Source organism: Giraffa tippelskirchi, chromosome 1 (assembly GCF_054371585.1).
Source record: "Giraffa tippelskirchi isolate mGirTip1 chromosome 1, T2T-mGirTip1v1.2.pri, whole genome shotgun sequence".
Classification (NCBI taxonomy): domain Eukaryota; kingdom Metazoa; phylum Chordata; class Mammalia; order Artiodactyla; family Giraffidae; genus Giraffa; species Giraffa tippelskirchi.
Genome location: NC_137275.1, coordinates 8986117 through 9011708, shown reverse-complemented (window position 1 = coordinate 9011708; position 25592 = coordinate 8986117). Strand labels below are relative to the sequence as shown.

Below are 25592 nucleotides of genomic sequence, written 5' to 3'. Positions count from 1 at the left end.
GAGTAAACCCAGGATGAAAAGCACAGAGGTAGCATCAATAGACGTCTAATATGCCATTGGCCCCATCTGGTTAGAATCACATCATCAAAATTGGAGCTGGAGTAGACCTTCCAGGTCATCCCATCCATCCCCTTGCCAACACAACAATCATCTTTTTGAGGACCAGGTCCAGTTCAATTTCATATGTCTCTAGAGACAAGAATTCCACAGATTCTGTGGGCAAGATATTTACCATATTTAAAGAGGCAAATGTAGTCATGGTCAAGATTTCAGCCAGTAAAATAATTGCATTCAGTCTTTGAAACAAAAGGGATTGGCTTTTTAAAGTAGAAATTCTCCCAGTGGAAGACAAAGAGCTTGGTGCCTGGAAAATCACAATTGAGATGGAAATAAGAATTGCTGTCAGCCATGCAAAGATTTAGGGGGCTTCTCAGGTGACCCAGTAGTAAAAAAAAAAATCTGCCTGCCAATGCAGGAGATGCAGGAGACGTAGGTTTGATCCCTGGATCAGGAAGAAGCCCTGGAGGAGGGCATGGCAACCCATTCTAGTTTTCTTGCCTGGAGAATCACATGGACAGAGGATCCCGTCAGGTTATAATCCACTGGGCTGCAAAGAGTTGGACATGACTTAGCAATTGAGCAACTGAGAACTGTGCAAAGGGACTGTCTCATAGTAGCCCAAGGAAATACTAGACAATGTTCAAACTCTTCTGTATACAAATGGGATTGCAATAGTCGTGATCAGGAGCCAGCTAAGATTTTGGAAAAAGAGTGATCTGGAAATCAGAGTTCTAAGTTCTCATCAAAGATGACAGAGGACACCTTCTCTTTATGGGAGACAGTAGGGGAAATGAGGATAATTTCATATTAAGAGCTCTCCTATGTGAAGAGCCAAGAGCTTGAGTCAGAATGCATGTTAAATTTGTAAGTGTCTGAAGATAGGATCAAAAATATAGCCAATGGAGTCAAGAGTTTGGAAATAGGGAAATAAGATTTAGTATAAAGGTCTGCCTCTTGAGAAACCTGTATGCAGGTCAGGAAGCAACAGTTAGAACTGGACATGCAACAACAAACTGGTTCCAAATAGGAAAAGGAGTACGTCAAGGCTGTATATTGTCACCCTGCTTATTTAACTTCTGTGCAGAGTACATCATGAGAAACGCTGGGCTGGAAGAAGCACAAGCTGGAATCAAGACTACCGGGAGAAATATCAGTAACCTCAGTATGCAGATGACACCACCCTTATGGCAGAAAGTGAAGAAGAACTAAAAAGCCTCGATGAAAGTGGAAGAGGAGAGTGAAAAAGTTGGCTTAAAGCTCAATATTCAGAAAACTAAGATCATGGCATCTGGCCCCATCACTTCATGGGAAATAGAAGGGGAAACAGTGGAAACAGTGTCAGACTTTATTTTTTGGGCTCCAAAATCACTGCAGATAGTGACTGCAGCCATGAAATTAAAAGATGCTTACTCCTTGGAAGGAAAGTAATGACCAGCCTAGATAGCATATTTAAAAGCAGAGACATTACTTTGCCAACAAAGGTCTGTCTAGTCAAGGCTATGGTGTTTCCAGTAGTCATGTATGGATGTGAGAGTTGGATTGTGAAGAAGGCTGAGCGCCGAAGATTGATGCTTTTGAACTGTGGTGTTGGAGAAGACTCTTGAGAGTCCCTTGGACTGCAAGGAGATCCAACCAGTCCATCCTAAAGGAGATCAGTCCTGGGTGTTCATTGGGAGGACTGATGTTGAAGCTGAAACTCCAATACTTTGGCCACCTCATGCAAAGGGTTGACTCATTGGAAAAGACCCTGATGCTGGGAAGGCTTGAGAACAGGAGGAGAAGGGAACGACAGAGGATGACATGGCTGGATGGCATCACCGACTTGATGGACATGGGTTTAGGTAAACTACGGGAGCTGGTGATGGACAGGGAGGCCTGGCATGCTGCAGTTCATGGGACACAACTGAGCGACTGAATTGAACTGAACTGATAAAGGTCTGATTTAGAGATTATCATACTAAGTGAAGTAAATCAGACAGAGAATGACAAATATCATATGATATTACTTATGTGCAGAATCTTTTTAAAAAGATACAAATGAACTTACTTACAAAACAGAAATGGGCTCATAGACTTAGGGAATGAGCTTATGGTTATTGGGTGAAAGGATTAGGGAAAGGCTAGATTGAGAGTTTGGGACTGACTGACACGTACACACTGCCATATTTTAAAGTAGATAAGCAGCAAGGACCTACTGTAAAATCATTTTTTTAGAAACAAAATTTTTTTTTTTTATTTGAAGTCAAAAGGAATGATGGGCTACTAAATGATTACCTTGAAGAGTCACTTTCAGGTTAGTTTTAAATAGAACTTTTGCTCAAGAAAGTTTTATATATTATGTATGTTGCATATATAATAGATAGAAACACCAGCATTTCTGAGTGAAACATGAGATGGGATTGGGTGAACAGAGAATTCTGAAACCCTCATTCCCAAACTCATCCATTGCTATGGAGGACCTTGCCTCCCTCTGTGGAACCCATGGCATTGATTTAAAACACTGATTTTTCAACTCCAGAATTAATAGTTTTATGTCGAGTGTTCTGTGGTAGGGCATGTCAAAATAGAGGAGATACAGTTCTTGAATCCTACCCACAGAACTCAGGACTTATTCAATATCCTGTTAAATACTTCTCACAAAAAGAAGATAGCTGCGGAGTCTTCACAAGCCCCACCATCATATCTATCTCAGAAGAGCATGAGATATATTAACCTGTTGAATATTGTCTGTGGCTTGCCTTTATGTATCCGCAAAGAAGGAGAGCCCAGTCTAAAGGGTTCAAGACAGGGAATGTAGCCCATCTTGATAGACAGAATAGAAGGCCAAATGGTGCACAGAGTTGAGAAAAGAGTTGAGAAAATTGCCAAATTAGAAAACCGGAGAGGAGTTAGAAAAATGAAAGCGGTCAATAGCAGGATCGCCTGGGATAAAACCTGGGTACTAGTGCTCTATCTAATGCTACTGTCTTCTTAAAGGAAATACACAAACTGCTCTTTTTTCTTGCTCACAGAAATATGACTTTGGATAATACAGCCACCTCCACCCAACCTTGTATTTAACTAGACCGGTCATCGTTATTCCATTTACCTTACCAATAATTGATTTAGGAAAGGCGTATGATGCTGTTGTGGGCTTTGAGGAGGTCTGATAGGGAGCTTCTGTTTGCGTTCCTACAATGATGTAACTGGAGTAAAATAGTTTCTCTTCTTTTCCTAGGTATGTCTTTTCCTAGATGGCTGAACAGTTGGAACTGTAACAGTGATCTTATGATTGTGAGGGGCCATACTGGGTTATAACGTTGACCCAGACAGCTTGAGTCCTTGATGTCATGACTGAATCACTAAAATATCCAACCTTGCAACTGTCCTACCTTGGGATTTCTCTTTAGAGCAAATTCTTGCTTTTTTCTTATTGCTTAGCTTAGCTGAGTCAGGGGATTCTGTTAGTGGCAAGCTAAGCATCTTAACTGATCGCAGAGAAAGCAGCTTTGTAACTCACAATTGTTATCCCCTTAGGTAATCTCCTTGTACATATTATTTGGTATCTATCACCGAACTGAAAATTTTCTTAAAGCAACAAATATTCTTTCCATAGAGAAAGACCAAGAAATATGATGAAAGAGAAACACGGGCTAATTTTGTGAGATGAAGCCAAACCTTAGTCACAGAGTTTAAGAGACAGTTCAAATACTTACGCATATTGAACTGCTATAGACCAAGTAGAAGAAAGAAAAATTTTGGAGAAGCAAAGGAAAATAAATCAGTACTGTCTGTGAGCTCCTTGAGGGCAGCACCATGTTTTGTCTATTGTTTGGGTAGCTAATATTCAGCAACATTCCTGGCACATGGAGGGTGTTCTATACATGCAGAATTAAGTAACAGAAAGAGATTAGAGGTCTAGTAATTGATATTTATTCTCAGTTTCATCCAAGCATCTCCCAGTTTCTTATGACATATTTGAGAGGCTGGGTTGGCACCAGGAACTAAGTCCAAACGCTAGAACTAGTTATGCATTAGCTGTAAATGTGCCATAACCATGAGAATTTTGTGGCAGAGATTATTAACTCTTTATTAAAATTAAAATCCATGTTTAACTTCCCAAAATGACAGTGAGAATCACAACTAAATACATAGAACCTATGTGCATAAGCATCACAGCTCACAAAGATTTGACATAGCTTACCTCCAATGATCTTTCCAATAGTCCTGACCCATGCTAGGTTAAAATTTCCAGACTCTCTGGCATGATTTGGTCATGTGACTAAGTTCTAGTCAATAGAATGTGGCAGGTGCCATTTCTGGGCATAGCTTTTAAGAAGCAAAGATGCTGTCTCCATATTCTCCTTTCAGTGTCCTACCAAATGGTAAGGATAGCAATGAAACTTTAGGGACTGTCAGAGACAGAAGCTAGAATATGCCTGAGTCTATGAATTTCTGTTGTCGATGAATAATCACCAATCAGAAACAATCTCTTATTAAGACTGACCTCCCACATAGTCTGCCAAATTCTTTATTATCATAGTTTAGCCTACTTTAAATAATGCAGCTTGGCCACATCTGTTTGGCTTGTGAGCACAACACTAGCCTCCTTGTCAAAATCTTGGAATGATAGAGAGAATCATGTTCTAAAAAACCTGCCATGAAAATGGATGTGTTTCAAAATTCATAATGCTTTGACATACACTGGCTGGTATGATCCTCCCCATAAGCCCGTAAAATAAGCAAGGTATATATCCTCATTTCAGAGGCAAGAAATCAATGATCAAGGAGATTAACAAATCTAAATCTACTGAACACACCAACTTAATTCTAAAGCATCAATCTTTTGATTTCAAATTCTTTGCTTTCCGCATCATAACTACACTGTCTGCCTCTGTCTGAAATATCTTCTTAATGGATGGCTTTATTGTAGAAATTATCCCAAAGTATTAGAGACTATTTTAGGAGATTTAACTCATTGAATTCTAAATATAGTTTCTAAATACGGAAGGATTCATCATTCTGGAGGATTTAGCAATGAAGTTGACTCTACCATAGATAATTTTTCTTTGGGGAATCTCTCAGTGCCTCAGACTTCCATAGAGGTTATTGAGCTCATTCTTCTTCCCCAAAACAAAAGTTTCTCTGACACACCCCTGAGAATTTGTTAGTAAGCCTCTACTTGACCACCTGTAATGATGGAGCACTCACTACTTCCAAAACTTTCTTAGACTGTTGGTAGGTCAATCAACTCATTTTGATTTCCATAGAACTTTTTTTCAATTTTATAACTGAAAGTCCCCTAGCCTGGAAAGCCCTCAGTCCTGACCAAATTGGAGATCTGTGACCCTAATATTGTTGAACAATGGAAATCATTAAAAACCTTGTTTTAATTGAAACAAAACTTGCTTTGCTCTAACTTCTACCACGTTTTCTTGTTTGGCCCACTTCAGTGACAACTATTCAACTGCAATTTGTTTCATGCTGATCTATGAGAGTCCTGGTTCTCTATAGCTGCCAAAGTTCGCATAAAACTGCATTTTCAGCGTTGTTCTACCATAAACCATAAGATCAGTAGATATAAACTTCTGTCTTTGGATTTGATAGACAGGTTATGAAGACACACTAGCAATGATCCATATCCCCTAAGTCAATTATTCTCCTTAGAAGCCTATAGTGTAAGCCTTTTGAAATTGTTTTCCACGTTCCCCAAGTTGAGTTTTGATAAAATTTTGATAAAATTATTGATCAGAAAAATAAATGTACTCCTATTATCATATATCATGGGTAAACATAATTAATTTATAAAAATAACTGATTCTGCACCAGAAAGCAGTTACTTTCTCACTGCATGCTCTTGAGAAAAAAAAAATTATCTTCTAAGTTTTCACCATTGAGATTAATGTGCCTCTGAGAGTTGAACTCTTTTTTCGTTATTTTTTTTTTTTCTTTAATATGAGTGCACCACTGGCTCTATGGGGAAAGGAACAGTCTCTATATTATTGGGTGCTGAGGGACCACCAAAACCAGGAAATTCGTATTTTATGAGCTTTCCCCAAATCAAAGTTACAGAGTTATGGTCAACATCATCCTTTCACACCCACTCGGTTCTTTCACAGAGGTGCTTCAGGGGCAAAAGAAACATTTTGCAGAGAAAAGCACATCTAATTCATTGCTTTCTTTTCTGCTGAAAGTCAAGACAAGGATCTGAACAGCTCCTCAGACCTCTGCTCCAAACCAGACAGGTCTCTCTACGCTGTTTTGACGTTCTTGCCACTTATGATATCTGTTAGTTGGTAGTATTCTACTACCTACAACCTACTTTTTAGATATTTTCTGTATGTAGCCAAAAAATTTTAACAATGAGTGAAATCATGATTACCATCAGGGATCTGCCTTTTTTGAAAAGTGAATGTTTTAGATTGATAGTACTTTGGAAAGGTTAGTAATTTAGTCTTATAAATTGGGTAAGATTTTCAAGGTTAAGTTTTTTTTTTTTCAATTATAGGAGCTTAGAATAAAATTGGGCTTTGGGGATCAGATAGCTCAATCATGCCCATTTTACAGATGAGAAAGAATATTGAAGTTCAGGAGCACAGATCATCACTGTAATGATCAATTGCAGATTTTTGAAGACAATTAGACTGACCTCTCACTTCTACTCGTAAGTTAAACAGTTATTCTTTACCTTTAGGGACTATGAAACCTTTGAGAATTGGATTAATATTATGGAACCCAGTTAAAAAATATACATACACTCAACATTTCTTGCATAATTTCAGATTTATATTCCTTATGAAGTCCATCTTTGGATCCAATTAGGCCATTCTCTTTGCCCATGGGATAGCTTACCAAAGGGATAACTTGGATAATTCCTGTATGGACTCTGTATTTTATGTAAAATCAAATTTGAATTTAATTAGTTGAAATTTAACACTTTTTAAAGATAAATCAATTTGTTGCTATTTTTACATTCATATTACAGTTTTAAACAAGTTCTGTATGAAGAAATTACTTCTTTATGAACAAATCATTTGGATATTAGGATCAAAATCAGAAATGTATCACAAAGATTAGTGGATAGGACCTGGACAATGTCACTCAAATTAATACCTTAGAATATCTAGTGTTAGTCGCTCAGTTGTGTCTGACTCTTTGCAACCCCATGGACTGTAGTCTACCAGGCTCCTCTGTCCGTGTAATTCTCCAGGCAACAATACTGGAGTGGGTTGCCACTTCCTTCTCCAGGGAATCTTCCCAACCCAGGGATCTAACCTGTGTCTCCTGCACTGCAGCTAGATTCTTTACCGTCTGAGCCACCGGGTAAGCCCCAGAATATCTAGATCTGATTCTAAATCTAACCGTGATTCAAAGGCCTACATGAATTTAGGGAATATAGGAAAACTTTTTATTTCAGTATACTCAATTTTTGCATAAGCTGTATAATCTAACAATATTGTTCTTTGATAAATAATGATAAATAACTAATATTAGTGTGTGTGTGCATGTGTGCTCAGTTGTGTCTGACTCTGCAACCCCACAGACTGTAGCCTACCAGGCTCCTCTGTCCATGAAATTTTCCAGGCAAGAATACTGGATTCCTACTCCAGGGTATCTTCCCAGCCCAGGGATCAAACCATGTCTCTTTGTCTCCTGCCTTGGCAGGTAGATTCTTTATCACTGCACCACCTGAGAAGCCCAACTGATATCAGCAATCAATATTTATTGTATTCTATCTCTATACCATGTGTGTGCTGATGAATTTGGATGTTATATCTCTTCACAACAGTATAAGGTGTGGGTTTAATTATATACATTTTTATAGTTAGAAGGAATTGAATCCCGCAGAGGCTTAAACATTTCCCAAGGTCATCAGCTACTGCAGTGATTCTCTGTGTAGGATAATTGCTCCCTTTCCCACCCCACCTCAAGCAATGTTGCACACTTGAAACTAACATAACATTGCAAATCAAATATATTTCAGTAAAAAAAAAAAAAAAAGGAAACTTTTTTAAAGTGCTATAATAGAAGTAAGATGTGGGCACTCATTTGCTCTCAAGTTCAGAGATGCCCAAAAGAAGTTGATTCTGGGCAAGCTCCTTCTGTTCTCCCCACCAGTGATGCTCCAAGTCAGAAAAAACAAGGAAATTCAGACTCTTTAAAAAATGGGACTAAAAGCAATGAATTTGACCCGGCCACCAGGTAATTAAAAGTTACATACAGACAGATACAAAATATAAGGATATTAGCTCTCTCACCGGCCCCCAGTGTGTTTCTTAGGTGACAGTCTTTGAAAACAAGGCTTGGTTTGATAGAATATTGACAGTGAACTCTATCTTCCTGCTTTTTAATCTTTGGTCCTGACTGTGCATCATTATTACCCCTGGGAGCTTGTCTGTAATGCACATGCCAAGTCCCCCATACCAGGCCAATAAATTGGAATCTCTGGAGGTTGAGCCCATGGGGATGGACATTGAAGAAGTCCTTCAGATGATTCTGCAGTAAAGCCTCATATGGAAACCACGGTCTTAGAATCTTAAAGGATTGGGGTGAGAGCAGGGAATAAGACCTTTCACTTCTGATGTAGACCTCTCAAAAGGCAAAGGTAACTTTAAGTTGATTTGAGCTCATATATGGAAAGGCAGATCATTTCTTTGACTATAGGAATATAAATCTGTCAATCTACCTGGATAGTGTAATACATTTTCCCAGCCTTCAATGTGTCCCATCTCCAGGAAGAGCACTGCCTTTTCTTCTCTCTTCACTTCTACATCCTTTCACACATGAAATTCTGTCAATCCCGCTTTCCTTCATAGTTTTCAATCTTTCTCATTCTCCTCTCTATTAACCCTGCCTTAGTCCAAGCCTTCTTCCCCCCTTGTTTTCTAATTTTGGAAACCCATTTTATTTACTTGAATAAAAAAGAAAAGATTAAATATTAGGGTGGAAAAAGGAAAGAGAAAGTCGAGAGCTCACCTACACAGCAACAACTGCATATAAACCTTGTGCTGGGGTCCTCAAACATTACCCAGTTTTTATGCTTCCAACAACCTCATGAGTTCACTTGTCACTTTGGGCTACTCTATAAAGGAGAATATGAGACAACCGCTGATGATTTCCAATGTCACACAGCTGATAAATGGCAAGGCACTTTCTTATTTCCCTTACAGCCAAAAGCATTTCAACAAGCTTCACAATCATTGCCAGTTTGTCCTTCTTAATGGCCATTCTACATTCCAACAGCTTTACACAAATCTCTTTTCATTGTTTTCTTTGCCTGAATGGACACAGGGACCAACTGCTCCCTGTCACTCATCCATTACATTTTCATACACTTGAAGCCTGAGAACCTCTTTTAACTTTCTAATTAGTCAATCACTCTTTCATGCAGTGAACTCAATTTCCATTGATGGAGTAGCCACAGCATGCTGGCACTATCTTTGGCATTGGTGGGGAAAGGTCAGGAGAGAGGGAGATGACAAGTTCACTGCCACTGGAGCTCTTGAGTCTAGTAGAAGCTTGACAAATGACAGCCAGACAAACCAGTTAAGTGCATTCTCTAAAGCCAAGTCTTGGAATAAATAGGAAAGCTGTGTGTGAAATAAGGCAATAGTTCAACAGCCCTCTTACTCAGCTGGGCAACCTCTTAGAGAAATAAACAGCATCCTTTTAACCATCCAGACAGGCTCATGGCTGAACCAATTTATCTGTATCATCTACAAACAATATTTAACTTAATCTAAGGCAGAACAGGAGCACAAACATTGAGGTCCTGGGTCTGTGACCATTTCTCCAGCACTGGAACGTTTATGAGAACACTCAAGGCCAAAAAGGAATGTGTGAGTCTACAGCAGACATCCCCATGTATGCTGGATGCCAGGTTCTCACTTATCCATACAATATCCACTTCAGAAGACCAGTGTTATCCAGCTGTCCTTCAGGAGGGTGTCAAGTCAAGAGCTTGTGGTTCTGGGCTTAGCCGTGTTTCTCGTTAGTTATGTGATGTTAGAAAAGCCACACTGGTCATTCACTCTCGGTTTGGTCCAAAGTCCAGAAGGAGAGTTGGGTGAGATTTCTCTAAAGAGCTCTTCCAGCTTCCCAACCTGAGGGTTTCATTTGAATGAGGAGTTCTAGGAGAAAAAATGTAGTCAATGTTTCTTACCTGGAAAGTGACAGAAGTGGTCTGAGTGAAAAAAAGGGTTGTCACTCTCTCTTAATGGCTGTCACTTGTGAATACGACTGAGTTACCCACTAATCCCAAGTAGGACTTTAGAGTTGCTTTGTTGTTGTTCAGTTGCTCAGTCATGCCTGACTCTTTGCAACCCCACGGGCTGCAGCAGGTCAGGCTTCCCTGTCCCTCAATATCTCCCAGAGTCTGCTCAAACTCATGTCCATTGAGTCAATGATGTCTATTGCTTTGTGTTCCTCTTAATCCGATGTGTCTGTTGTGTTTACCTTACCATTAACCTGTTTGGTGGGTATTCCTCTTATGCTTGCACACCAACATTCCCAGGTATCATACTGTGTATTAGAACTGAGGTATCAGCTGACACTATGGCAAAACAGGAGCCATAGAGGCTACCACGATGGCTAGGGGAAATTTCATGATAGAGGCCAAATAAGGAAGCAACTGGGTTTCCCTCGTAGCTCAGGTGGTAAAGAATCTGCCTGCAATGCAGAAGACCCTGGCTCAATTCCTGGGTCAGGAAGATCCTCTGGTGAAGGGATAGGCTACCTACTCCAGTATTCTTAGGCTTCCCTGGTAGCTCAGATGGTAAAGAATCCCCCTGTAATGCAGCAGACCTGGGTTCAATCCATGGGTCGGGAGATCCCCTGGAGGAAGGCATGGCAACTCACTCCAGTATTCCTGCCTGGAAAATCCCCATGGACAGAGGAGCCTGTCAGGGCCCAGTCCATGGGGTCACAAAGAGTCAGACATGACTGAGTGACTCAGCACAGCACAAGGAAGCAAGTATAATGACTTCACCAAATAAGATTGTGTCTTTATGAGCATAGAGGTTAGCTGTTGTTTCTGCCTGCCTTCATACCCTCATCCTCCAGTGACCCCAACCTGATTTCTTTTTCAGCAACAATCTCTCCTTCATGCTCCGTACATACAGTTTTGAGGGGACATGGGATTCAGATGTCAATCAACCACATGGTCCACTCGCTGAGGATAGTAACCATCTCAGCAATGGGTGCATGATCTATCTGAGGATGGTACAAATAAGATCAAGGTTAGAGAGAGAATTATTCTCCAAAGACAACCCCCAGCAAGGTTGATGAAAGCCTGGTTTGCCATGAGCTATCACATGAAATGTTGGAAAAAAAAAAAAAAAGCCAAAACAAAGGAATGTAGAGCTCAGAGATGAAGAAAATGAATTCTGGTAACATTGGCTGAGTCCTTTGATACAGCTATGCCTGAAAATGCTTTTTCATTTATGCAAGCCAGTGAAATTCTTAACTGTTTAAGCCAGCTTCCATTGGTATTTTAGTGCTTGACCAGAAGATCAGTTCAGTTCAGTTCAGTTGCTCAGTTGTGTCAAACTCTTTGCAACCCCATGGACTGCAGTACGCCAGGCTTCCCTGTCCATCACCAACTCCTGGAGCTTACTCAGACTCATGTCCATCGAGTCAGTGATGCCATCCAACCATCTCATCCTCTGTCATCCCCTTCTCCTCCTGCCTTCAATCTTTCCCAACATCAGGGTCTTTTCATGAGTCAGTTCTACACATAAGGTGGCCAAAGTATTGGAGTTTAAGCTTCAACATCAGTCCTTCCAATGAATATTCAGGACTGATTTCTTTAGGATGGACTGGTTGGATCTCCTTGCAGTCCAAGGGACTCTCAAGAGTTTTCTCCAACACCACAGTTTAAAAGCATCAATTCTTCGGTGCTCAGCTTACAAAATAGTTTTTTTTTTGTTGTTTTTTGTTTTTACCTCTTAGCTCATACCTCCCTGTCTTCCATATTCAGCAATAGTAAAACGTGATATAAATAACCCCACTTTAGAAAAAAAGAAACTAAGATCTTTCACGCTTTATGGATCACAGCCTTGCTGTGGCAAAGGGGCTTATGTAACTCTGTGAAGCTATAAGCCATGCCATGGAGGGTAATCCAAGATGTATGGGTCATAGAGTGCGGCAGAGGATGAGATGATTAGATAGCATCACTAATGCAACGGACATGAATTTGAGCAAACTCCAGGAAAATAGTTTCCCTCATAGCTTAGTTAGTAAAGAATCCACCTGCAATGCAGGAGACCCTGGTTCAATTCCTGGGTCAGGAAGATCCACTGGAGAAGGGATAGGGTACCGACTCTAGAATTCTTAGACTTCCCTTGTGGCTCAGCTGGTAAAGAATCCATCTGTAATGCAGGAGACCTGGGTTCAATTCCTGGGTTGGGAAGATCCCCTAGAGAAGGGAAAGGCTACTCACTCCAGTATTCTAACCTGGAGAATTCCATGGACTGTATAGTCCATGGGGTTGCAAAGAGTCGACACAACTTAGTGACTTTCACTTCACTTCCAGCAGATAGTGAAGAACAGGGGAACCTGGCATGCTGTAGTTCATAGGGTCACAAAGAGTCAGAGATGACTGAACAATAACAACAAAGGTCATATAGCCAGTAAGAAGCAGGATCAAGACCAAAGTCATAGTCCTTTGACCCTGAGCTCAGAGATCTAACTTCTCAGCCATGCAGCCCACAGGCCTCATGCCCAGAATACGTGTCATCTCTCAGAGTCTCCACTGATACTCCCTGAGTCGTGTGTGTTATAGACTCATAGAGTGATAAAGCTTGAAAAATCACTAGAAATCCCAACCTCCGACTTCTCAAGCTTCCACTAATATTGTAGTTTAAAATGTAAGATGAAAAGTAAGAGACATCAGGGTTAGAATGCACCAATTTTGGGATGTGTGACAAGCCAGTAAAGTCTTGCTGAGCTACAGTTTAATTACCTGTAATATGAGTCCTATGATTGCCTACCTCTTCTGCTTGTAAAGAGAATTAAATGGGCATATGTTGTAAAGCAATTAGTGTAATGCCCATCACATAGAAACCTCTCTGTGAATGGCGTAAATATCAAATTACTCATTGTTGTAATTACTGTTATAAATCCAGATTCTGACTCACCAGGGCTTTCTCCACTTCTAGCTATCTTTCTACGCCATAAACTTTTTAATACACATATGCCGCTGAGGTTAGAGAGTGTGTCTCTCTTGTCTTTGTACCCCCACAAATCAATTCATATTTCACTTTTCTAATTATTATTTTTTATTGGAGGATAATTGCTTTACAATATTGTGTTGGCTTCTGCCGTACATCATGAATAAGCCACAGGTGTACACCTGTCCCTTCCTTCCGGAATTCCCCTCTCATCTCCCACCCTATCCCAGCACTCTAGGTTATCACAGAGCACTGAACTGAGCTCCCCGTGTCACACAGCAAATTCCCACTTGCTATCCGTTTTACATACGGTGATGTATATGTTTCCATGCTATTCTCTCAATTTTGTCCCACCCTCTCCTTCCCCTAGGGTATCCACAAGTCTGTTCTCTATGTCTGCATCTCCACTGCTGCCCAGCAAATAGGTTCATCAGTACCATGTTTCTAGATTCCATATGTATGCATTAATGTACCATATTTCTGACTTACTTTATTTGGTATAAAAAGCTCATTTCATCCACCTCATTAGGACTGACTTGAATGTGTTATTGTTTATAGCGAAGTAATATTCCATTGTATGTATATGTACCACAATTTCTGTATCCATTCATCTGTTGATGGATATCTAGATTGCTTCCATGTCCTGGCTATTGTAAACAGTGCTGCAGTGAACAGTGGGGTGCTTGTGTCTCTTTCAATTATGGTTTTTTCAGAGTATATGCCCAATAGTTGGAGAAGGAAATGGCAACCTACTCCATTATTCTTGCCTGGAAAATCTCACAGATGGAGAAGCCTGATGGGCTACACTCCATGCGGTCGCAAAGAGTCGGACATGACTGAGTGACTAACACACACATGCCCGATAGTGGGATACGCTGGAGAGGATGTGGAGAAAAGCGAACCCTCTTGCACTGTCGGCGGGAATGTAAATTGATACAGCCACTATGGAGAACAGTACGGATATTTCTCAATTCGTATTTCTTGAATACCACGATTAATAAATGATTGTCATGCAAAGGCATTCGTTTGAAGTATATCCTACAGGGATAACTACCTTTGAGTTCTTATCTGGGTTCCTTTACTCTCCCACCAGAAGGGACTCCGAAAGTTGTTGAAGGTGAGAAAGACTGAATCATACATTCCTATTCCTTCAAGGGATGTTTCTTTTTATGTTTTTTTCTCCTTCTGCTTACCCTTTATTCTTTCATACACCTGCTTCAGACCCAGCTGAGAATCAGCGGTGGAGGTTCAGGGTGTGGGCCCCATTAGGGAAGATTTAGGCTTTATCCTTTGCTTGTATTCTCCACTTGTGATTTGAATTCAATTTGCTTTGGGACGCACGCTACGAGGCAAAGAGGTTTGTTTTTTTTTTCTTTTTTTTTCTTGAACAGTGAAAGAAGCCTATTAGAAATGTAAAATCATAATTTCTGGAGGCTTGGGGACTTTAAAAAAATGTGGACAGCTGTTGGCTAAAGAACTGAGAAATATTTAAGTCCGGAAAATATCCTAGGTAATGGAGCCAGAGAGCCTAAATCAGTGGTAAATACTGCTAAGCCATCATTACACACTAATAGTTATTAGTCATCTCTCTGTCTTTAACGGGAAGCTTAAGGGTCTGAAGCCCAAAGCTTAGACTCCATTCTCTCTAACAAATCAAAAACCCCATCCCCTCCAATAACAGAAATCTGCCAAGAGAACATTAAAGGTCAAGCTAAACCCACAAAAGCAAAGCAGTGCTGATTTCAAAGACGTTGAATGGAAAATACAATTAAAAGTCACCAGTTCATTCTGAGTAGGAGCAGAGATTGAGGGCTGGATTTAAGGTCAGGAGCCCAAGGGGCAATGGCAAAGGGAAGAAGGAACCCCAAGCCAAACCATAAGCAAAGTGGCCTGGAAACTCTCAAACTTGGCTGAGCCTCTCCCTCCCCAACCCCCTCTTGGGTGAGTGGGTCACAGCGCTGTTGGAACGTTGAGTTGCCCCCATGGGACTCATATTGGGAACTGAATGTAAAGACCTGGCCTTCTTCTGATAGAGCTGTGCTACGGACCTGGCTGTCTCCCAGCTCCACGGTGATTTTCCTGTGTTGCCTTACCCGAGTCACTCACTTTGCCCTGCCCTGCCCTCTTTTTACCTAATTACAAAATAATCTCTAATAGTGATGCCAAGCTCATAAATAAACCTGAACTTTGTGGTTTCAGGAATGCCAAGAAGGCACCCCTGGGAATTTAGGTCCAGTTTTATATACTCACATCTTCCCATTATACTTTTTCACCAGTGCCTGAACCATTAATATCACCACTGACAAGTCTGTTTAATCTAAACACAGTTTTGAGTGCCGACTTCGTGCCACACACTGTACTAGGCACAAAACAAACATGGACCCTAAGCACAGTCTAGTTGGAAGAAATAAACTGAATTAGATAAACACACACGTACATACATCCAAATGGCAAGTCCCTTGCAAAGTTATTGAACAAATTACTCTGGAAAGGCTGAGAGTGTCTGAGTCATTTTATTAATTTTTTTTGGCTATCCTGGGTCTTCCTTGGTGCATGTGGGCTTTCTCTAGTTGCACCGAGTAGGGGCTACTCTTCATTGTGATGCACAGGCTTCTCACTGTGAGCTTCAGTAGTTGCAACATGCAGGCTCAGTAGTTGTGGCTCAAGGGTCCTGAAGCTCAGGCTGAGTAGTCGTGGTGCACAGGCTTAGTTGCTCCGAGGCATGTGGGATCTTCCCAGACCAGAGATCGAACCTGTGTCCCCCACATTGGCAAGGGCATTTTTATCCACTGTACCACAAAGGAAGTCCAGAAGCCCGAATCTTAGTTAAGGTCATTAGTCAAGCCACTGAGAAGGTGATTTTTAAGCTGAGACTTGATATGTATTGTGAAGCTCTAGGAATGTGCTGTTCTAGTTAGTTAGTTCAGTTGCTCGGTCGTGTCTGACTCTTTGCAACCCCATGGACTGCAGCACGCCAGGCCTCCCTGTCCATCACCAACTCCCAGAGTTTGCTCAAACTCATGTCTAAGTAGGAGACAACTGACATATGTTAACCTCTAAGGAGGAAAGGAGCTTGGTGGGTTCTGGAATTGAAAAGGAAAGGAGGTCTTTGTGGATGGAACACAGTGTGAGATAGAAAGGAGCTATAACAGGGTAAGCAATAGCCAAGGAGAGGTCAAATGCGGCTTGGTGGGGCACCGTGGGGCAACTGCATATCGGTCTGTCCGTAATATGAAGCCATGAGCAGTCTAAACAAGAGGTTACATCATCTGTCTCAGTATTAAAGCTACTCTGGCTACTTCCCTGGGGGTCCGGTGGTGAAGAATCCACCTTGCTGGGCAAGGATATGGGTCTGATCCTTGGTCAGGGAATCAAGAGCCAGGGAACAAGATCCTACACGCAGCGGAGGAACTAAGCCCCCTTGCCACGGCTAGAGATTCCATGCACCACGATGAAAAGCCCCTCATGACACAACTGAGATCCTGCAGGCTGCAACTAAGATCAACGCAGCAAAAAATAAATAAATAAATAAAACCTACTCTGGCTTCATTGAGGTGGATAGAATGGTAGAAGGCACAAGACGATACAGGGAAACCAGATACAAACCTTTGCTTCCTTCCCTAGATTGTAAGCTCTGAAGAGTTGTGTCTGTTTCATTCAGTAATATTGCTCTGTTTCTTAGAAAGAGGATTGGGCCATGAAGTTGGTGAATTAGCTTATTGCAATAAAAGCAGAGCCTTATTTAGGGTCAGTAAGAAAAGTCCTGTATGGCACTTAAGTGGAATTCCATCAATAAATATATATGGAATCCATGAAGAAATGAATAAAGATTGCTGTACTCCAGAAAAGAATATTACAGTAGGCCAGATAGAGCAGTGGACGTGGAGAGTGAGAAGTTGGCAAATTTGAGATATACTTGGAGGCCAGAAATAAATAAATAAGACATAAATAGAATAGATGTGAAGGTGGAGAGAGAAGCACAAACAAAGATCAACATCCTGATCTATGGCTTAAGCAACAAATTATGTGACAAAGGCATTTTCTGGGACAGGGGAAGATAAAACCTCCATGAAGACAGGCAGGTTAGCTCACTGGCCCATGTCATTGGCCCAGTTCCTCCGCTGCACGTAGGACTAAATAAGCCCAGTCACCCAGACTGGTGTATGTGATAGTAAAACTATATTGTTACTAAGTTTCGGTGAGGTCTGTTATACGGCATTACTGAGGCCGTTGCTGAGTGGGGCAGAAAGCATGAGGTTCAAGGGCAAATTACGAATTCGATTTTGAAATGCCAAACATGAGAGAGCTGTGACTGTGAAATAGCCAAATAGGGATAATCAGATGGGAAACTGAACACACAGTTCCATAAAGGCACAGATGAAGTCACGATAAATCTTTTGGCGTCACCAGCATACCTGCACCCCAGTGTTCATTGCAGCATTATTTATAATAGCCAGGATATGGAAGCAACCTAAATGTCCATCAACAGAGGAATGTATGAAGAAGGTGTGGTACATAGATACAATGGAATATTGCTCAGTCATAAAAAGGTATGAAATAGTGCCATTTGTAGAGGCATGGATGAGCCTTGAGTGTGCCCTACAGAGTGAGCTAAGTGAGAAAGGGGAAAATGAGCATCATATATTAATGCATATATGTAGAATCTAGAAAAATGGTATAGATGATCCTATTTGCAATGCAGAAATAGAAATACAGATATAGAAAATAAATGTGTGGATACCAAGGGGGAAAGAGAGGGCTGGGATGAATTGGGAGATTAAATTGACATAGATACACTACTGATACCATGGATAAAATAGATAACTAATGAGAACCGACTGTATAGCACAGGAAACGCACTGTGGTGACCTGAATGGGAAGGAAGCCCAAAAGGGTGGGGATATATATGGGAATCAGCCATATATATATATGGCTGATTCACTTTGCTGTACTAACACAACATTGTAGAAACTAACACAACATTGTAAAGCAGCTATACTCTAATACAAATTAGTTTTTAAAAAGACAATATTGAATTTACAACCAAGGGTATGGGGGAGATCATTCAGAGGGAGTACATAGAAAGACAGATAATAATATCCATTTCCCAACCATAGAGTCCTTCAACATTTGAGATCAGGCGGAGCCTTCAAAGAAGAAAGAAATAGGACCAAATGATGATAAGAAAACAGGAGGGCATGGAAGCACAGCATCTAAGGGAGCAAATATTTTTTCAAACGAGTCGAGGATGGTCAACGCTGTCCAACATTAATATGAGGCTTCATTAGTTTCCTATTTCTGCTCGAACAAATTACTCCACTTAGTGGCTTAAGATAATTAAAAAATTATCTTACAGTTTGAGAGATCAAAAATCTGCAACGAGTCTGAGTCAAAGTTAAAGTGTCAGCAAAAATATATTTTTTCTGGATGCTGCAGGGTAGAATCAGTTTCCTTGCCTTTCTCAGCTTGTGTCCTCAAATCTCTGAACTTTCTTCTTCTCTCTTTTACTTAGAGGAGTCTTTATGATTACATTGGGACCAAGTTGATAAAAATCAAGATAATTTCTCCATCTGATTAGCAACCTCAGACCCATCTGCGACCTTAATGTTCTCTTTGCCCCTTACAACATAATATATTTCCAGGGACCGGGAATTAGGAAACAGGCGGCTTTGGGAGACCATTATTCTGTATAACACAGACACCAGATAGTGTTTTGCTTCTCGAGAAAATGGATAGATATTTCTGGGAAAGTGCAGTGTTTTTAGTGTGTTAGTTAGTTCCCCTAAATATAAGAGAACATCTCACTTGTACACCGGAGAAGGCAATGGCACCCCACTCCAGTACTCTTGCCTGGAAAATCCCATGGACGGAGGAGCCTGGTAGGCTACAGTCCATGGGGTGGCTAAGAGTCGGACACGACTGAGCAACTTCACTTTCACTTTTCCCTTTCATGCACTGGAGAAGGAAATGGCAACCCACTCCAGTATTCTTGCCTGGAGAATCCCAGGGACGGCGGAGCCTGGTGGGCTGCCGTCTATGGGGTCGCACAGAATCGGACACGACTGAAGCGACTTAGCAGCAGCAGCACTTGTACACAGAATTATATGAGACATTTGAGAAATCAGAAAAAAAGAACTAACCATAAAAGAAATCCTCTTCAGTTCCTTTTTTTTTTTTTTTAGACACTCAGCATGTGGGATCTTAGCTTCCCCACTAGGGATCAAATCCATGTCCTCTGCATTGGAAGTGTTAAGTCTTAACCACTGGACCACTGGAGAAGTCTGGTTACTTGTTTTAAATAACGGAGGGTTTCCAGCCGTGTGAGGATAAGACAGCATAGAAGAGGAGGATCCATATGGACAAAAAGGATATCAGAATAAAAAAAGATTATCCACAGAACATTAGAACTTTTAAAATAATTCTAATCTGTATTCCCAGAGATATTTGAGAAAGGATCACATCAATAAGATAACCAGAGCTTGATAAAAGGGCTTCCCTAATGGCTCACTGGTAAAGAATCTGCCTGCAATGCAGGAGATACGAAAGACATGGATTCAAACTCTGGGTCAGGGAGATACCCTGGAGAAGGAAATGGCAACCCACTCCAGTATTCTTTCCTGGGAAATCCCATGGACAGAGGAGTCTGGTGGGCTAGAGTTCATGGGGTTGCAAAGAGTCAGACATGACTTAGCAAGTAAACAACAAACTTGATATAAGAGGATTAGTCAGGAGATAAGAAAGTATTCATGCAAATTTTTAATATGATGACTTAAATTTAAAAAAAAGAATGAATAGTATGGAATTTTCTGAAGAAAATATGCCTGAACAAAAACAGAAACAAAGAAAAAAATATAAGATAAAAGAAAAATAATATAAAATAAAAGTTGATCTTAGAGATTAACTCAGAAGTGTCATCTTCCCTCTGAAAGAGTTCTAGAAGAGAAGATATAATATAAAGGAGAATTTTTTAAAGAGTACTGCAAGACAGCAGAGCAATGGCTTTCAAGTTTTAAGGAAAAATGGTATTTTGGATTCAGAATTCCATACCCAGTCAAAATACTAACTGTGAGAGCAAAATAAAAATCATTTCCGGACATAAAAGGAATCAGAACATTTGTCTTCTGGTGGAAGAAAATCTTTACTATGCATGCCAACAAAACAAAAGAGCATGCTACCAGAGGAGCCTGTGAGATTAACTCACAAGTGATGGAAGAAGTTGTGCTCTCCACCTCTTCCTAGGCAAGCAGTGGAGCCATTTCCTAGTGTTTCTTCATCTAGATAAGCCACACAACTGTTCTTGTCAATGATCAGAAGTCACATGTGCCACTTCTGTCCAAAGATTAGAAGCACATGTGCTCCCTGAGAAATCTGTATGCAGGTCAAGAAGCAACTGTTAGAATTGGATATGGAACGACAGACTGGTTCCAAATTGGGATCAGAGTACATCAAGGCTCTATATTGTCACCCTGCTTACTTAACTTATATGCAGAGTACATCATGAGAAACGCTGGGCTGGAGGAAGCACAGGCCGGAGTCAAGATTGCCAGGAGAAGTATCAATAACCTCGGATATGCAGATGACACCACCTTTATGGAAGAAAGCAAGGGGAACTCTTGATGAAAGTGGAAGAAGAGAGTGAAAAAGCTGGCTTAAAACTCAACATTCAAAAAACGAAGATCATGGCATCCAGTCCCATCACTTCATGGCAAATAGATGGGGAATCAGCGGAGACAGTGACGGACTTTATTTTCTTGGGCTCCAAAATCACTGCAGATGCTGACTGCAGTGATGAAGTTAAAAGATGTTTGCTCCTTGGAAGAAAAGCTATGACAAACCTCGACAGTGTGTTAGAAAACAGAGACATCACTTTGCCAACAAGGTCCATATAGTCAAAGATATGGTCTTTCCATTAGTCATATGTGGATGTGAGAGTTGGACTGTAAAGAAGGTTGAGTGCCGAAGAATTGACGCTTTCAAATTGTGATGTTGGAGAAAACTCTTGAGGGTCCCTTGGACTGCAAGGAGATCAAACCAGTCCATCCTAAAGGAAATCAACCCTGAATATTCATTGGAAGGACTGATGCTGAAACTGAAGCTCCAATACTTTGGCCACCTGATGTGAAGAGCTGACTCATTGGAAAAGACTTTGATGCTGGGAAAGACTGAAGACAGGAGGAGAAGGGGACGACAGAGGATGAGAGGGTTGGATGGCATCACCGACTCAATGGACCTGGGTTTGAACAAACTCTGGGAGACAGTGAAAGACAGGGAAACTTGGTGTGCTGCAGTCCATGGGGTCACAAAGGCTCAGACATGACTGAGCAATTGAGCAACAACAACAGCAGTGACCATAGAAGAAATAAAACCATGAACAATTCTGCTAAGGAGTTGGACTCTGGAAGGAATGGGAAATGGTGCTTATTTTCACTTACTACTGACTTTCAACTGTTCAAAGAATGTGCATTTACTACTTTTATGATGCCATCAACCAAGACTGTGAGAAGGGGAGACAAAACAGGTGTCTGTGAGGAGGGAGTGGATAAAGATTTCAGTTTAAACTTGTTGAGTCATTTATTTGAAATCTGTGGATCAAACACAAGCATTTACTGTAAGCTCTCTGATAGTGAGATTATAGAAATACACTTAATACACAATGGAGGGCTTTAGTGTACTCACTTTGGAATTTGCATTTTTCTTTTGGAAGGAATTTTGTGTTCAAAGTTTTTGTTTGTTCTCGAATGTATCCACTTCTTTGACTTAGAGTCATTATGCTTAAAAAACCCCAAGAAACCAGCAATTTTTCCATTACTTATCATAAAAATCTTATTTTAATTCATGTTTTCCTGTGTCTTCTCAAGTACTTATGTTACTTAAATAGGTTATAAAAACAATGGAATTCTTGGACTGGTAGATTTCCTACAGTTTCTTAAAGTCACATTTCACGAACTTGGTTTGTCTTTCAATTAATAGGCTCCTTCCTAAGCCTTTACTTCATAAACAGCACAGCATGCAGTAATTCATTGATCTTATTCAAGGAAAATTGCACAACAGAAAGATGGAAATAGAGGCCCCACCTTGGCAGAGACAGAGTGCCTGGATTACAAGAGTATATTTGGTGGTGATTAAAAGGCTGATAATACAAGCCACAAAAGTGGAATAAAATTGCCTAGGCAGAGAGCAGAGGGAAATGAGATGAGAAATAAGAACAAAAAATCAGAAGATGCTCACACATGAAGACACAGAATTAAGGAGAATAAAGCATAAAGATTTAGGTGTTGTTTGATGGAATAAGTGCAAAGTCACTATTTTCAATTACTCGAAGGCAGACTCTCACTGAATTTTTTTTATAAAAGAATTATTTTATATCAGAGCATAGTTTAGCACTTCCCTTATAACTCACCTGGTAAAAAATCTGCCTGCAACACAGGAGACGCTGGTTCAATTCCTGGGTTGGCAAGACCCCTGGAGAATGGATAGGCTACCCACTCCAGTATTCTTGGGCTTCCCTGGTGGTTCAGATGGTAAAGAATCCACCTGCAATGCAGAAGACTTGGGTTCAATTGCTGGGTTGGGAAGATCCCCTGGAGGAGGGCATGGCAACCCACTCCACTATTCTTGCCTGGAGAATCCCCACGGACAGAGGAGCCTCATGAACTGCAGTCCATGGGGTTGCAAAGGGTCGGACACTACTGGGTGACTAAGCATAGCACATAGTTTAACCGTGTTGGGTTAGTTTCAAGTATACAGCCCAGTAACTCGGTTATACATATACATATATCCCTTTTCAAATTCTTTTCCCACTTAGGTTAATACAGAGTATTGAGCAGAGTTTCCTGTGCTATTCAGTAGACCCTTGTTGGTTATCTATTTTAAATATAGCAGTATGTACATGACTGACTTTTTAAAATAATTTTATTTATTTGTGGCTACACTGGGGCTTCACTGTTGCATGTGGGCTTCCTCTAGGTGTGGCCAGTAGTGGTTACTCTCAAGTTGCAGTGCACAGGATTCTCATTACAGTGGCTTCTCTTATTGTAGAACACGGGCTCCGGGGCACACAAGCTTCAGTAGCTGGGGCTCCCAGGCTCTAGAGAACAGACTCAGTAGTTGTGGTGCATGGTGCATGCCTTAGTTACCCCAAGGCATGTGGGATCTTCCAAGGGCAGGGATCAAATCTGAGTCCCCTGTTTTGGCAGGTGGATTCTTAACCACTGGACCAGCAGCGAAGTCCCATGACTGACTCTCTGTGATCCCAATAGTCACTAGACTAACAGTTATTAAATGAGATAAGAGGTAAAGAATGCAGAATGGATGAAGATGTAGAGAAAACTAGATCCAAGATAAGCTAATAGATCCAAGATAAAAATAACTCTACTGAATGAAACTGTCAATATTAGGTAGGACTTTCCCTGGTGGCTCAGACAGTAAAGAACCTGTATGCAATGCAGGAGACCTGGGCTTGATCCTTGGGTTGGGAAGATCCCCTGGAGAAGGGAATGGCAACCCACCCCAGTATTCTTGCCTGGAGAATTCCGTGGACAGAAGAGAGCCTGGCTGGCTACAGTCCTTGGGATCACAAAGAGTCAGACATGACTGAGCAACCAACACATGTTGTCCCCTCAGCACCAAGCAACTTAGAGTTCTTTCTTTATAGTAAATGCTCAACAGAGGTAAGAGGGACTGAATGAATGAAATTCAGTCTGGGATGAGCACAAAGGGAAAAAGGGGAAAGGGTTGATGGAAGGGGGTATTACGAACTAAGAATAATTTAGGAATATAACATTTGTATTTCTGTTGCTGGCCTCAAACCCCAAAATCATAACTATTTGCAATATATAAAATAGCAGAAGCAACCAAGATGGCTCCAACATGAGGGCCCAATATGGATATTCCCCAAGACACTGTCTTTTAAGGTATTCCATGGCATGTTAAAGTCTGTCTCAGACAGTACAATCTATAGGCAGAAATTGCTAGAGGTTCACTAATGTCTTAAGAAAATGATCCTGCATTATGATGTTAAGCAGAAACAACAAATAGATCTGTTCTTTAGTTTAAGTGAAGGGACTTAGCAGAAACATGAAGTCATTGTTTTCCTTAGGTCATTCAACTGGACAGGATGAATAATTAGCATGAATACAACCATTTCACCTCTTAGGTGCTAAAGCCAATTTAAGAGTATGCAGGCAAGGGACTTCCTGGTGCTCCAGTGGCTAGGACTCCATGCTCCCAATGCAGGGAGCCTGGATTTGATTCCTGGCCAGGGAACTAGAGCCCACATGTCTCAACTAAAGATCACGGCACACTGCAAGCCAGCACAGCCAAAGTGTGGCTAAGACCCAGCACAGCCAAATAAATAAATAAGCATATTTTTAAAAAGAGTATGCTGGCAAAACCTGCTTTCATTTCCCCTAACTCTCTAAATGCATAAGCGTGGGTCAGACAACCCTAATATCAGAAAAGCCACAGGACAACAGGGTCAGCGTTAACTACAAACCTTCTTGGTGTGTTTCCTTTCAGGAGAAACGGGCTGATTTCTGACCAGAGGTGGGGGCCAGGAGAAACCACTACCATTCAGAATCAATCAATCTGTCTCATGAAGACAAAGGTACTTTCCTTCAGGTATGGGCCATTTTCCAGCCAGATACAATTTTCATAATCTTCATCCTTCTGTGAGCTTCCTTGTGTTCTTGGAACCTGCATTTATCTATATTTTGAGACACACACACAGAGGGATCACTCTTACATCTTCCTCACTCTAGTAAACCTCAGTCATTCAATTCTTTGCATGGGAGAATGGATATTCAAGTAGACAGAGCTTCAGCACTCATCTTTGGGGTCCATGTATATAGCTAACACAGGATTAAGAAAAAGCACAAAAATAGGGAAAGATTAGCACTGAATAGACCATGAGAAGGACACCTGTCTACAGTATGAGCTGGAACAAGAAAGCAGAGCCTTCCTTTATTTGACCTCAGTTGGAACCGAGCATGACAGGTAACTCAAATTTGTCACCATTGTACACATGCGTGCGTGCTAAGTCACTTCAGTTATGTCTGACTCTTTGTGACTCTATGGACTATAGCCCACCAGGCTCTTCTGTCTATGGAATCCTCCGGGCAAGAACACTGGAGTGGGTTACCAAGCCTTCTTCCAGGGGATCTTCCCAACCCAGGGATCGAACCCACATCTCTCTTCTGTCTCCTGCATTGACAGGCAGGTTTTTTACCACTAGTACTACCTGGGAAGCCGGTCACCATTCTACACACCTTCACAAATGACTGTGAAAGCATCATGAGTATTGATTTTTGTGTTTCAGTACCTTTTAGCAAGTAGATCAGTTTGCAAATAGCAATCCATGATGAATGAGGATGAGTTGTAATTGCA

The 25592-nt window shown here is 41.0% G+C and overlaps 1 long non-coding RNA gene across 1 annotated transcript; it reads left to right on the top strand.

The window, feature by feature from the left end:
- LOC145510060 (uncharacterized) lies at window positions 1-25087 on the top strand. Its single transcript, XR_014056653.1, has 3 exons — window positions 1-1995; window positions 6607-6703; window positions 24726-25087. It is a non-coding gene; the product is annotated as an uncharacterized LOC145510060 (long non-coding RNA).
- The last annotated feature ends 505 nt before the right edge of the window (window positions 25088-25592 follow it).